Here is a 15,081-nt window from a genome sequence, read left to right as displayed (position 1 = left end):
ACAAAGGGAAAAAAAATCAAAACCAGGAATTATGACATGCAGATTGTGCTTGAAAGAAGCTTTATTAATACTTGAATCTGGTACAAATTGCATCAACAAAAGAACCGAATTAATGAAGTCATGCAGACACAGAAACAAATTTTTATTAATAAACTGGAAAGCAGACAAAACTTAAACCAAATCATAATTAAAGTACAAAATAAGTTATTTTTCTTGAATTTTTCATTGAGGTTTTGTTGACATTTGGATTAAAAAAAAGTTTTTTTTAGATAGTTCTTAATTCAACTTAGATAAATTGTTAGAATTTTTTTTAGACAGTTCTTAAATCCGTTTAAATTTTGATTGTTATGTTAACTTAACTCAAATTAGATTTTGAAATCTTCAGCGACTTTGAATTTTATTAATTTTTTGTTGACTCTTAGTTTAAAATCTAAATTTTAGACAATTTTTAATTTTATTTAGATAAATTTCAAGGTATAATTATTTTATTATTATTACTATTAAATAAAAAAACCTTTAATTCAGTTTTTTTCTTTGACTCATTATACTAATATTAATTCAATTCGTTTTTTTTTTAAACTAGTATTAATTTTACCTAAATATATTCTGCTTTGCTTGAATTTTCGAATATGCAGCATTTTTGTTTTTGTTTATATTCTTCACGGATAAATAAGTTTTTAAATAACAGTTTAAATAACTAACATTGTTATATGCAGTTTCATATTTAATTTTTTGCTTGAAAAGGTCGTAATCTCTTGCCACTGAAACCGGTCGCGAATAAAATATACAATTTGCATGAATCTATTTAGTTATTTTTATTACAAAATTATTAACACTTAGCGGTTTATATTTAAAAAAAAAATTATAAAATAATTCATAAAAAAACAGTTGTTTAATGTAATTTAAGTTATTTTTAAAGTAGTATTATTTTTATTTATGCTCATATTATTTAAAATACGCAAGTTTTTTTAAATCAAGTTGTTTAGGATTTTTTATTAACAATATGTTTGCTTTTTGATATTATTTCAGTTTTTATCCCTGCTATTGTAATAATTAAAGAATAACTGAAGTATTTTTATTTTATTTAACGCCACAAAATTTTTAATTAATCAACGACGCATTGGTGAAATATTCAGCAAATGAAAAACAGCGATATTCTCATTAAAAAGGTAAACTTTTAGGGGTCGAATTTAACAAATTACATAAGTTAAGAAAAAAATAAAACATTAACTTTCTAATTAAACCTAAATTAGTAAAAATTAAGAAAAAAGAAAGTCTCTGATATCTAAATCATAATTTGACAAATAAATAGTGTTGTCATAAATGCAGTCAAAAATAAAAACATATTTTTGTCTAGATCTTTAATTTGAAGTTGAAAAAAAAGAACCTGTTAACATGGAAAAAAAAAATTAATTCTAAATAAGAAAATCAAATTTTAATTTTTATTATATTGTTTGGTATTTTTTTGACAAAGACAAAAATAATGCTAAAAGGACCATTTTTTCAAAGGTCCTTTGTGTTAAAAATAAGCCCTAATAAGTTTTGACTTTTACTTTGTTTATAAACTAAATCAAAGAAACGTTTTGTTAAAGATTAAAAAAAAAAAGGTTTTAAAGTTAATAATAAGAAAGATATGCCATGAGGAAATGAGGCTAAATTAGAAAAAAAATGAAAGTTGAAATTTACTGAAAATCTATGGTCGTGCTTTACATTAGTACTTTACTTACAATAACTTCTTTAGGAACTGTTTACACATACAAAAGTATGTAATTTAGTGAATAATATTTACTCATATCAACGCAATTAAGCTAGAAAAAAACTTAGTCTTGTTTTTTAAGTTATAATGAAGAAATAAAAGTTTTTAGCAGATTTTAGAATCAATCGACTTCGCTTTTGTTCGTACAAGTTACCAGCTTCTGAAAATAACCTTTCAGAATAAGCAGAAGATGGTGGTGCCGAAAGATACCTTCTTACAAATCGGGCAAGATGTTTGTTTTTTTTATTTATTTGAGTTTCACCAAGACAAGACTTCAGCTGATTAAACTACTTCAGCAGGTCAATTTGCTTTACCCAAAAAACATTCATTTCTGTCTCAATTTCCTGATCAAATCTTGTTGCTCACTTTAGTAAGTGTTTGACTTCTTTTCGATTTAATTGTAAAATAGAATAACAAAATTTTTTGGGAATGTCATTTGTAGGTTGTCGAGATTTAGGTTTATTAGGCGGTACTAAAGGAGCTTGACCACTTTGACCAGTCTCACAACAACTATGACTTTTACATAGAATTTCAGTAGCCTTACAACCTCCGTTTGAGGTTAGCAAAGAAAAATTCAAGTTGATACCGTGGGTCAAAAGCTGTTGTGAGTAAAAATAAGTCGTTATCTAGAAGGTTGTTATTAACAGTATAAAACCTTCTTTTGAAAGCCTATTCTATATTTTCTGTCAAGGTTATAGAACTAGTTTGATCGATATCTGGTGGACTGTCAGCTTCATGATTAAAAATTTTTTTTAGTACGGTTGCATGCGGGATTGCACTTGAAAGCAATACGTTGTTTTTACTACACTTCTGCGTTACTGTATAAAAAGGTTCGAGCAGTTCATTAAGGAGGCTAACAAGTTACCATTTATCAGCTGTAAGAATGTTTTCGAGCTAATATTTGTTGTTAGCCACGTAGCTCTGGACAATTGTTTTTAATTTTTCTTATCTTTTCAGCATTAGGTAGGTTGCGTCCAACCTTGTTTCCGCATCTTGCACAAGTAACAAGGCTTTTTGCATTGATACTGTTGAACCTAAAGAGACCTGTTTTTTTAGTTTCTAGCACGCTGTAGAAGAATGGTTAAAGTGGCCAAAAGTTTGACAGGCATTGGCTATTAACACACATATATTACTTTCTGATTTTTTTTATTTAATACGTACTACTATAACTTTAAAAAGTTTTGGCCAGGCCTTTGAAATTTTTACAGAGAAATAAAATTTGGAATCATTTTTTTAGATTTATATGATAAAAAATTTCTAAATTTAAATATGTTAGCCAAGTTTTGGCCAGGCCTTCGAAATTTTTACAGAAATGAATTTGAAATACTTTTTTAGATTTACATGATAAGAAATGTTTAAAGACTTATGTAGTATTTAAGTTTTAAAATTTGTTGCTTAAGTATTAAATGTTTCTACAATGTTCAAAAAGTTTTGTTTAGGCCTCTTCAAATGTATTATATTTTGTTATAGATTTATTCAACTGATACAACTTTTTAGTAAATAATTCTGAGTAAAATCAGAATTAACTAAAAATTTCAGAATTTTAACTGTATTTCAATGCAATTTTATGTAATTTTAGTTGTAACCTTTTTGAACCAGATATTTTTATTTAAAAACAATTTACTAAGTTAACAAAGTAAAGCTATTTTTGTTAATTTGTTTACTTATCTACTATTCGACATTTTTATAAGTTTAATCTACATAATTTGCCTAAATTAAATAACTTATTTTTGATCAAAAGTATTTAATTAATTTTTTACAACTAATTTATGTAAAAATTTATTGTTTGTTCAAACTATTGCGAAAAAAAATTACCTTTAAGGAAAGCACAGAATTTTTTTTATTATTAAAAGTTGTTATCTTTTTTTAAATTTCAAGCTTTTGAGAAACATTATTAGGAACAGTTTTTAAGTAAAAGACAATTATTTGCATACACTAAGTTATTTTTATTAAACTCTAGTTGTAGAATGTTTTTAAACTCAGCATAAAATCATATTTTAAAAAATTGTAACCAGGCAAGTTAGTTACTAAAAATAAACTTTAACAAAAGTCCTAAATCATAATACACTTAAAGGTTTGGATTTTGAGCAGCATTTTTTATTAGTTACAAAACATGGATTAGTTGCAGTGAATAACTTATTGAAACTCAAAAGTCATCAAATGTCCTTGATTCAAGACAATTGTATGCCAAATTAAAATCAGAAGACCAATTTATATAATTCTAAAATATTTTTCAAAAGTCTGGTACACCCTAGCTTCATCAACAAAGCTGTGCTTGTAAAGTAAATAAAGTCAATGCTCTCCGGTTTACTGGCGTCTCTAGATTCCTTTGAAGCCGACCCTGTAACAGGTTCGGCAGCCTCGACAGGAGCTAGATTCGCAGTGACTTCGGGGCATTCTTCTGTAATGTTCAGAGTTTCGGTCTGTGACCCAGTACGGAGCGGTTTTAATACATTTTCAAGGTTTCGTCAATAGAGGACATTTGTAAAATTAATTAGATTAGATGCAATATGTTTTCTGATAGTTTTAGTTTATGTACGGGTATCCATTTGAATTTATACATCTAAAACAGTCTAAACAAGTTTTTATAGTTATACAAGTAAAATAAAACTTTAAAATTCGATATTTAGACCAAATTCTAAAGGGTACCAATAAAAAGTTTTAAAGCTATGTTTAGTCTTTTTATGGGTATCGTTTTAAAATTGAACATCTAAAACAGTTTAAACAAGTTTTTATAGTTATACAAGTAAAATAAAACTTTAAAGTAAGATAATTAGACCAAATTCTAAAGGATACCCATAAAAATTTTTAAAGCTGTGTTTAGTCTTTTCATGGTTCTCCTTTAAAATTTAGCATCTAAAATATTTAAAACAAGTTTTTTAAGCAATTTTAATTAATTTTAAGTGTTAAGAAATAGAACCATTTCATGAAAAAATATACGTTAAAAGACTTTTTTCTAAGTTGTATATAAAAGTTAGAAAAATACGTCACATCAATATAAAGTTGTACAATTTATTCAAGGATACCCATAAAAAGACCGACCCTGTATAACAACAACATTTGTTTTGTTTTTAATTTACAAGTAAAAATAACTCGGTGCCAAAAACCTTATATAAACTAGCTCGTTGTACATTAAAAGTAGTAGTTATTTAGATTATTTTTCATAAGCTGCTTTTTTTTTTAAACTATTGTAAAATACAGTTGAAACTTTAATTTCAAAAGTAGAAAATTAAAAATGACTTGATTTAAAAAGATTTAACTTTAGAAAATTTTGGAGTGTAAGAGATGGTGAATTATTTTGGAAAGAAAGGGCTTCCATTTCTGAGTTCAACCAAGCCGTCTTGTTGCCATGGCAGCGAAGAGTTCATTCTTTTCCAAGGCTCTTTGAATCTAACTATTAAGTTGTTCTAATGAATTATGCTGAACCATTTGTTTATAAGCAAAGTCCACGACGTCATCACTTGTACACGTAACTTTGTGACGTAGTATTCCTAAAAATAAGTATTAAGATGTTCTATAATGTTTTAATTGCTGAAAATTAAACGAGTTTTTTTGCGAAGAAAAATATAAAATTTCAGAACATGGCATTGTAAAACGTTATATTCAAGACTATGAAAATAGACGTTTGGTTAATTTCATCAATTGTAATACTTAAAAAACGTTTTAGAAATAAACTAATAAGTACTAGAAGCACAGTTGCCAGAATTTTATAGCTATTTTTGCCCTTATATCATTTTTACGGAAAGTTTGACATACAAAATATTTCAACCGTTTGGTATCGCCCAAGAGCTAAATATGACTTTCTTTGAATATCAATGAATGTTGAGCTTACTGTTAAAAAGTCAATTTTTAAGAAGTAATTTGTATAAAATGAAATGATAAAATACTTTCTATCGAAATTAAAAGACTCCGAAGATGTAGTTTATAGAAATAGTTAAAAAAAAATTAAAGAAATTAATTTGTTATAGAAGTTATTGAATATTTCAACTAATATACACATGAATTGAACTGTTTGATATTTTTCTTTATGGTGAAATAAATCAGTCTAAAGCTCTATCCCTACTTTATTCAAATTATGGAATCATTTTAATTATTTTGTACAAAAAATAAGATTATCACTTAGTTAACCTTCTAATAACAGCTGTTAATCAGTTTTCTAAACTTTCAAAACTTATCGTATTAATTTTACTTGTATTATTAAACAAGACCTTTTAAAAAAAGATGCTACAAGTTAATTTAATAAAAAATTCATGTTAAACTAATCTTATATTATTATACTTTTTTACTTTCTGTTTATTAGTTATTGATGTTGTTTTAATTTATGTGATAGGTTGTTTTAAAGCCTAATGCTATTTTTTGTTGAGGTAAATGTTAGAGTGATCATAGAATAAAATATTTTTTCTTTTTAAAAAGGGCGTTTTTTTTAACAACAATTTCTTCTTCCATAAGTAGTGATGTACCAGACCCGGATCCGGACTTTTTTTTTTAAATTAAAATCCGGCCGGAACCGGATCCGGACTTTTTTTTTCATATTGGAATACGGCCGGAACCGGATCCGGACTTTTTTTTCAAATTAGAATCCGGCCAGATCCGGATATCAGACAAAAATGGCAATATCCGGCCGGACCCGGATAGTAAGTCCGGTACATCACTAGTATAAACTAGCCTGAGCCAGAATGAGGTTTTTAAAAACTGAAAAAAGAAGAACTTTAATCTAATAATAAGTAAAACAGCTAGCCACAAGGTTTACAAATTTAGGTGTTATTTACAATTAAAAATCTGAAATCAAGTTCTTGAAGAAAATACACTAAAAAATTACAAATTTTGTAAACTCGATCAGCTCAAACTCATTCAAAATATAAAAGAAAACTAGCCTGAGTTTTTATAAAAAAATAAACTAGCCTGAGGCAGTCCAAAATTTTCTAAAATTCCCAAAAGTTTTCAAACTAGCAGGGTTGCCACTGTTTAAGTCAATAAAAATAGCTTGAGTGAGTATAACAAGCCTGAGTCAGAATAAGGTTTTTAAAAACTGAAAAAATTACTTTAATCTAATAATCAGTAGAACAGCTAGCAAAGGTTGACAATTTGGTAGTAAAGTTGTTGACTGATTGTGGTACACTTAACTTATTAGTACTACCCATCATAATTAAATCCTACCTTATTTAATTAATATCTAACAAATACTAAATTTTAACTGAGACTACTTTTGAGTGATGAATCTTTTATATAAAACACAACAAGAAATACTAGCATGTACAAAATTATTAATTACTTTGGTAACACTTTAAAAACTGGAAGCTATTTAAATCTATATCAAAAGACTTAAAACAATAAACTAAAAATTAAATAAAACTTTTAGTAAACAAGAAACTGTAAAATTTTTAGTAAACTATTAAACTATAAACTTGGCTTAAATATTTAAACAATTAAACACCAGTTGAAATATTAACTTTTAAAACAAAACACTACTTACAATAGGCATTCACAAAAAAGTTCAAGATATTTTGTTGCTTCAAGCTGCACACCAAACTAACTAACTGCTTACATATAAACTACCTGTTATGTTCTGATGTTTTGTTGCATCAGTATTTAGTTTGAAACATTTCGTCATATGATTCTCATTGGCTCGTACATTTAACCGTATTAACTCTAAATATTCTCTGAGCTCAATTTTAAACAAGAAATAATGCAAGTATTCATTCCAAAGTTTTCAATTTTACAACATATGTAAAGAGTTGCATTTCTGAAATTTTTATTTCATAGTTTAAATGTAAACAAATGTAAATTAGTCACGTGTACAAAATGAGCCAATCACGGTAGGTGTTTAATTTTAACTGACAAAAATGACTCTTATTAATTTACACAGGGTTTATTTTGAAAAAAATACTTTTCAGTATTCTCTTTTTTACTAACTAGATCCGGGTCCGGCCGGATCTCTGTTAGGATCCGGCCGGATCCGGACTTTTTTTTCAAATTAGAATCCGGCCGGATCCGGATATCAGACAAAAATGGCAATATCCGGCCGGACCCGGACCCGGATAGTGAGTCCGGTACATCACTATCCATAAGCTTATTTGTAAAACCACTTATCGCTATAATTTAATGGCTAAAAGCGTACTCATTGCTAGCTTCAACAAAAGCTATTTTTACACAAATTTATGGCTTTATAGCTACTTATGGGAACTTTGTTAGAAGTAAATAAATGAATCAAAAAACATTGTTTAACTAACATTTATTGATAAAATGTTGACGTTTAAAAGTACATGTTCGTTGTTCACTATCTTTATTCCAAGTTGTTGAAGTTGTACTTAGCAAGTGTTAAAGAAAAGTAGTTTTGCAGTGATTTTAAACAAAACGTTTTTAAGTATTTTCTGCCTTATTTCTTCATATTAAGTACTAAAAACATATGAAAAATAAGATTGAACTTATGTATTTTTTAGTTTAAAATATTGAAGTTTACTTTATACCAAAGGTGAAAGTAAATCGATGCTTAAAAGTTAATATATAGTAGATTGTTATACAATAAAATATTTAAAATAATTTTATGTTCCAATTTTTTTCTATAATTTAAAATTATTGAAGTTAAATACTAAAAAAGTTAAAATTTCAGTATTTCCGTCATGCATTAGTTGTTTTAAAAACCTTTTTATTTGAATTAAATTTTACAAAACTTAGAGTGTAAAAATACTTAGCTTTAATAACGTAATTAAACGTCACAACTAAAACTAACGAAGCTGATTTCGTGAATTTTATTTTCATAATTTTGCTTGTGAATAAAAACATCTGCAAGTGTTATATTTAGCTTTGACATAAAAATATTAGTTTTTATGCTGTCAGCAATCTTTTCTGGACACATCTGCTTGTTTTGCCAGTAAGAAAAACATAGTTGAAAGTATAAAGGTTCTTAATGTCTAGTATTTTGAACACAACAAAAATACAAGCAAAACTTTTTTCAAGTATAAATGTATAGTTTTGATATCTTTCAATTTCAAAATATTAAACTTGCTGTTTTTCAAAATAAAAACTATCAAGACCCTGTTTATTTTTATTTACTAAAACTTGTTTCTGTGCTGAAAATTATATATAGTTATAAAAAGTTGTACAATCGTCTGAGTAAGCAGTCATTACAAAGTCTAAATAATTAAACTTAGCTTGTTTAAGCTTTTAATATTTTTTTATCAGTGTTTCATGTTGATACTATTTGTAAATACTTTGTTTTTACGACAAGAAAATTTTTATGCATCATATATAACTTCATTACATAACTATAGGAGCTTCTAGTAATAACTACAGAAAGAGCAGTAATTGTAGCAGAAGATAAAGACCTACTGCTGAATAAGCGGCAAGATTTATCGAATATTTGTCCCCACAACCGACGATTCTACTTTAAATAACTCTGTCTACTTATGTACTAATCTATTTCACAACACTCACATTACAATCACATACACTTGCAAGTTTAATACTACATGTTTTTAAGCTGTATAAATTTTTGACCAATTTGTTAAATTTATTATGACGTAACATTTCTGCACAACTCAATTTAATTTTCATTTTAAAAACTTGCCTATTCTTAGAGCTTTTAGAGGTTAGTGCCTACTTTTATTAAATTTGTATTTTTTGTAGACAATTTTATAATTTTATGTTTTTATCCCAAACTTTGTTTTTAAAAAATAAAGTTCATTTATAGTTACTACCTTATTTATACTAAGTACCTGTAAATAATTATTGTAGATCCTTATCTAAACACATCAGAAGCATTTTGCTTACTATTAAAACAAAAATTAATTTTTTTCAACTTATTAAACTCTTAGTAATTTTAAAAAGAGCGAAATAACAAGCAATGCTATAAATTAAAACAAACCTACAGTTTTGATACCAAAAAGCTTCAAACATTTTAGTCGATATTTGTCAACTAAAAGAAGTATTAAGAATCTATTTAAATACTTAGAACTTTTTCTTTGCGAATAAATAAATATAAATCAATACTAATTGGAAAATTTTACAATTGTTAGAGTCAGTAATAAACATAAATTCAGAAACATAAAGTACTAATTTATTAATTTTTAACTATTTGGTCAGTCTGACCTTTCTACCAGTGTTTTAAGGTGATAATTTTTATCAAAAACAAATAACAAAGGTTATATGTAAATTTACTTGCATCATATATGACTTAAAAACATAAGTACAGAAGCTTTTAGTGATAAATGCAAAATAAATATTAAAAATAAATAAGTTTAAAAGGTTTGGAATTTTTATAATTTGAAAGCTATTCTTTAAGATATTTAGTAATTTATTTTATTCAAAAAAACTGAAAAAAAATTAGTCCAGTAATAACTCGACTAGACTTGACATGTTTTTTAACGAGCGCATACCTTTTAAGTTGAGTAACAAGTAAATTTACAAATAAGTATAAATAGCTTTTTAACATGAAACTGAAAGTCTTTTTTAAATATATACTAACCACAAATGAAAACGTCTTCCAAATAAAAATCGTCCTTTTCAGTAACTTTCGATGCACAAACTAGCTTCTTCATCATTTTAAAGCTCAAAGTCCACATACCGCCATGGCAAAAAGCTGGGTAGTGTTTTTCGCTGTACATTCTTTCGGATATATACCTAATAAATTTTAAACTTAAAAGAATTATATTTCTTTTTTGTCTACCTTGATAATACGTTATTTATAACTTTTAGTATATAAGAAAGAATAGTTAATATTATTCTATAGTTTTAAATAGTTTTTGTTTGCTCAATAGTTTAAAAAACTCCAAAGTTTAGCGATGTTTGTAAGAGAGAATATAATAATCAAATTTAATAATAAGTAATAATTTTAATATTTTTATGCTTTTCTTAAGCTTAATTAATAAAGTTTAAATATAGTTTTTTACTAATTAAAATTTTTATTGTTTTTTACAGAACTAAAAAAAAGTGTCTGTCATAAATGTTTTTGAACTTTTGTTTAATTTGAGTGAAGTAAAATTGCTTTTATATATTTTTACTTTAAAAATAAATTATAAAATAATGTTAATGTTTTTCCAGCATTCAGTATATTAAGTTGTTTATTTATCTCATTGGACTTATAAAAGTATAATATATATTTAAAGTTTAAAAAAAGTTTAGAACAAGTTTAAAACAAGTTAAAACTAACTTTTCTATTGATACTGGACTACTTTTTTTTCAATTTTTTTTAATAAAATAATTTTTTAAATATTTTAAAGAATAGCTTTTACTCGTGTTTTGTTTCAACATATGAAATCATATACGAAATTAAAGCAAGCTTAATCAGTGCTATTTATACCATTTATTTGATTTGTCTTTAACAGGTTCTGCGTTCTCTGTTCTCTTAAATCCACAAAATATTTTATTTTCATTTTCATTGACTTTTATCGCTTTGAATGAATTATACACGTTTTGGACGTTCATTAAGCAATCATCGTCAGTAACTGTTACCCAATCAACTTCAAGCTTTTGAAATTTCAGCCAATGAAAACTTGATAAAACCTAGAGTATTTTATTAATCAGCATCTTAAAATTTTAGCTAAATCTTCCAATAAAAGCAATTTTGGTAACAAAATATAAACATGTTTAAAAAATGAAAATTTGAAATTTGAATGTAAAGATTGTGTTTCTACCTGTTGGAAATCAACATTTCTTTGTTCACATAAACGTTTTTCTACATTTTAAGTGTAATTTGCTTTTTTTATGACATACTTTAAGAAAAAAAATTTAAATTTAAACCTTTTAAGTAATTTTTGATGTTTACTTATAGTAACTTTGTAATAAAATGACAACTTGACTTTATAGTTTTTGTTTTTCCTATAACTTGTTTAAATATGTTACTAAAGAATGTAATAAAGTTTATTTTCATATCTTTTTTTACTTTATCTAAAAAGTTAGAAGAGTATCTACAATATCAAAACAAAAAAAAAAAAAAAATGAAAAAAGTACTATACATTATAATAATTCATTCGAAACACAGTAAAAAAATACCTATTTGCAGAATTTGTTTTTATTTTATAGTCAATTTCTACTTTAAGTTCTTCCCATGAGTACAAACTAACTTTTATTGGTAGAGCTTGATAAATGTTAATGAAACTACATTGAAGAATATCACTATACAATCCATTTTCTTTATGTAATTGTATTTGCTCGTTATTATCATATTGTTGCTCCCACAACGAATATAATGGAATATTGGATATTGTATAGTCTATAATTTTGTCAAAATATAAACTGAAAATATTGAACTTATTCTAACCGACAATTAAAAAAAAATTTAACATCAATAATACAAAAAGTTAAGTTTTTAAAGTTAGCGTTACTCAATTTACTTTACTTGAGAGTATATATACATATATGAATAAACAAACTTTTAAACGATATCTTTTGTTTATAAGTGTACAATTTTTTACGTTAATAGTAATGAAGTAAATTCTGAACAATAACACATTTTAATAAACTGTTGAATTTTTTGTACACAAAACATTTTAATTAGTTTTCAATTTTTTATACTTAACTTTAATTTATTTATTACTTTTTTTTTAGTGCCAGTAAGAAAAATTTCATGAAATGTTTTTAATCTTTATTTTTTTGTAGTGTTTCGCCATTTCTTCACTAAATTGTATTTGTAATAAAGGAAAAATGGTGTTTTTAATAAGCAGTTATTTGAACAGCTTTTTTCCGGTGCACAACCTAATTAATAAATATAACAGAATATATTTCATTTTCTTTAAATTTATTTTAGTATTTTCGTAGTAAGGCTCATCAGAAATAGTTTCTTACTGAATTGGAATGAACACAAATTGAAATAAAATCATACTGACGTTTAAAAATTTAAGATATAAAATGACGTAATAATCAAATGTTAAAAATTAAATAAGTACTTATGCTAAATAAATTTTGTATACTAATAAAACTCGTTAGAATTAAAACAATCTAAATAAACAAGCGATGAAAATTAAAATTTAAACTATACTTGAAAATAAAATTTAACAAGAAACTGATTACTTTAAAATTACTAATAGAACGATTTAAAAAGTCTAGTTTGGTATACGAACTTTTTCTGCTTACATAAACTGTTGTCAAAATATAAACTAAATTTATAGATAATGTTATTTTTTTCATTGGTGGGAGAAACATCTTTGTAAATTCCACTTAGAGGTCGATCAGTATTCAAAACTGTTCTTAAATGAACAGAGCTGAAAACTTGGTTTATTTCTTCTTAATTTTTCTTAGAAAACTTCTCAGAAATATTTCCAAGGTAAGGAAGTTTTAAGTTTTAACATAAATTTTTTAAGTTTTAAGTTTGAAGTTTTAACTTTTTAACTTAAAACTGCTTTTCTTTGGAAATATATCTGAGAGGTTTTCTAAGAAAATTTTAGAGGAAATTAACCAAGTTTTCAGCTCTGTTCATTTAAGAACAGTTTTGTATACTGATCGACCTCTAAGTGGAATTTACAAAGATGTTTCTCCCACCAATGAAAAAAATAACATCACCTATAAATTTAGTTGTCACTGTGGTAGTGACTACGTGGGAAAAACATCTCAAAGGTTTCATGTAAGAATCGATCAGCATGTTCTGAAAGTCTTGAAAAGCTAGTTTGATGGCCGTTCTGAGAAACCTACAAAAAATACTTCTCGGCGATCGGGCAACATTTGTTGGACAATCCTGAGTGTGTTAAAAATTATAAAAAGGACAATTTTTCAGTCTTAGTGAGAGCGGAGAACTCTTTTCAATTGCATATTCTGGAAGTCTTATATATTCAATTTTTAAGGCCCAGTTTATGTAAGCAGAAAAAGTTCGTATACCAAACTAGACTTTTCAAATCGTTATATTAGTAATTTTAAAGTAATTAGTTTCTTCTTAAAATCTATTTTTAAGTATAGTTTTAATTTTAATTTTTATCGCTTGTTTATTTAGATTGTTTTAATTCTAACGAGTTTTATTAGTATACCAAATTTATTTAGCATAAGCACTTATCTAATTTTTAACATTTGATTATTACGTCATTTTATATCTTAAAACTAACTTCAGTTTTTTTTAATGCTTACAGACAACATTTCTAAAGATTAAGTTGTTTACTAAACTAAGCTATTAACAGTACAGAACATTAACAGAAAATTTCATAAAAAATTGCTTTTAGCTTTAAAATTTTGAAAGTTTTATTTTTTTAGTAACACTGATTAAATTTAATTTATATGACTAGAGTAGTCTTTTTCCCAATTTAGCATTTCTTAGGTACGCACTCCCTGTTAAGTGGGCACTTTTGGAACCAAAATGTTTCTGTTCAAATTGAAATTTTCTATTTAGACTGGAACTTTTCTGATAAGCATTTCCTGCTGAGCCAGCACTTTTGGGAAAAAACATTTCTTAAATGCACAAATCAAAGCCGATCAATTCCCACCCGCACGTTTCTAACTTGACCAATTCCAACTCGCTAAACTCCGACCCAAGTTGTTGTCACTTTTGCAAAGATCTTTTTTTATTGCACGAAGCGTCACTTTTAAACGAGTATCCACTTTTGCATGACGTCATTTTTGAACAAGTCGTCACTTTTGCACGGATGACATTTTTTAACAGTTTAAACCTTTATCAATATAAAATTATATTTAGAATAAATTAAACTAAGTTGAATTCGAATTTCATCAACGTTAAAAAATCAAATAAATCTAAAACTATAATTTGATTTCGTTTTTACAAAAACATTAATTTACTTAATATTTAACATATTAAAATCAAAATAAACTAAACCTAAAACTAAACTTAGTTTTTTTTTATTAGAATTAATTTTATGTTGTTTTTATCACTAGTTATAACTTTTTTGAATTTCCAGTATTTTTTCTGAAAACAAGAAATTCCACAATAAAATTTTCTTTAATTCGTTTTAAATTGTTCACAGTGTGTTTGTGTGACTATTAGCCACTTGTAAAAGATATTTGAACTTAAAAATCTAAGATCGCAATTTTCGGATCCCATACATTTTGCATAGGGGTGGTTTTTAAAAATATCGGTTGGTGCCAAGATGAAAGTTTCTTAAAATCAACTGAAAATTTGTACAGTGTGTTTTTATGATGTTTTCGAAACATTTTTTTTTTCCAGCTGGAAAATAAAAGTAGCTGTAAAAATAACCCTAGTCAAGAGTCTTTAAAAAAAATTTAATTAATTTTCATTTTTTTAAAGTAAGACAGAAGTTTGATAGTTTTTATTTTTTCTAGCTAGTTTAATAGTATAGTAATTAAAAAAATTCTTTTTTTTTGGTGTTTAGGTTATCATTACAGCTTAAAAATTTGCTAAAACTAGACTGATAATGCACGTTAAACTTTGT

Source organism: Thalia democratica, chromosome 2, assembly GCF_965202585.1.
Source record: "Thalia democratica chromosome 2, ktThaDemo2.hap1.1, whole genome shotgun sequence".
Lineage (NCBI taxonomy): Eukaryota > Metazoa > Chordata > Thaliacea > Salpida > Salpidae > Thalia > Thalia democratica.
This window is presented reverse-complemented; position numbering follows the sequence as displayed.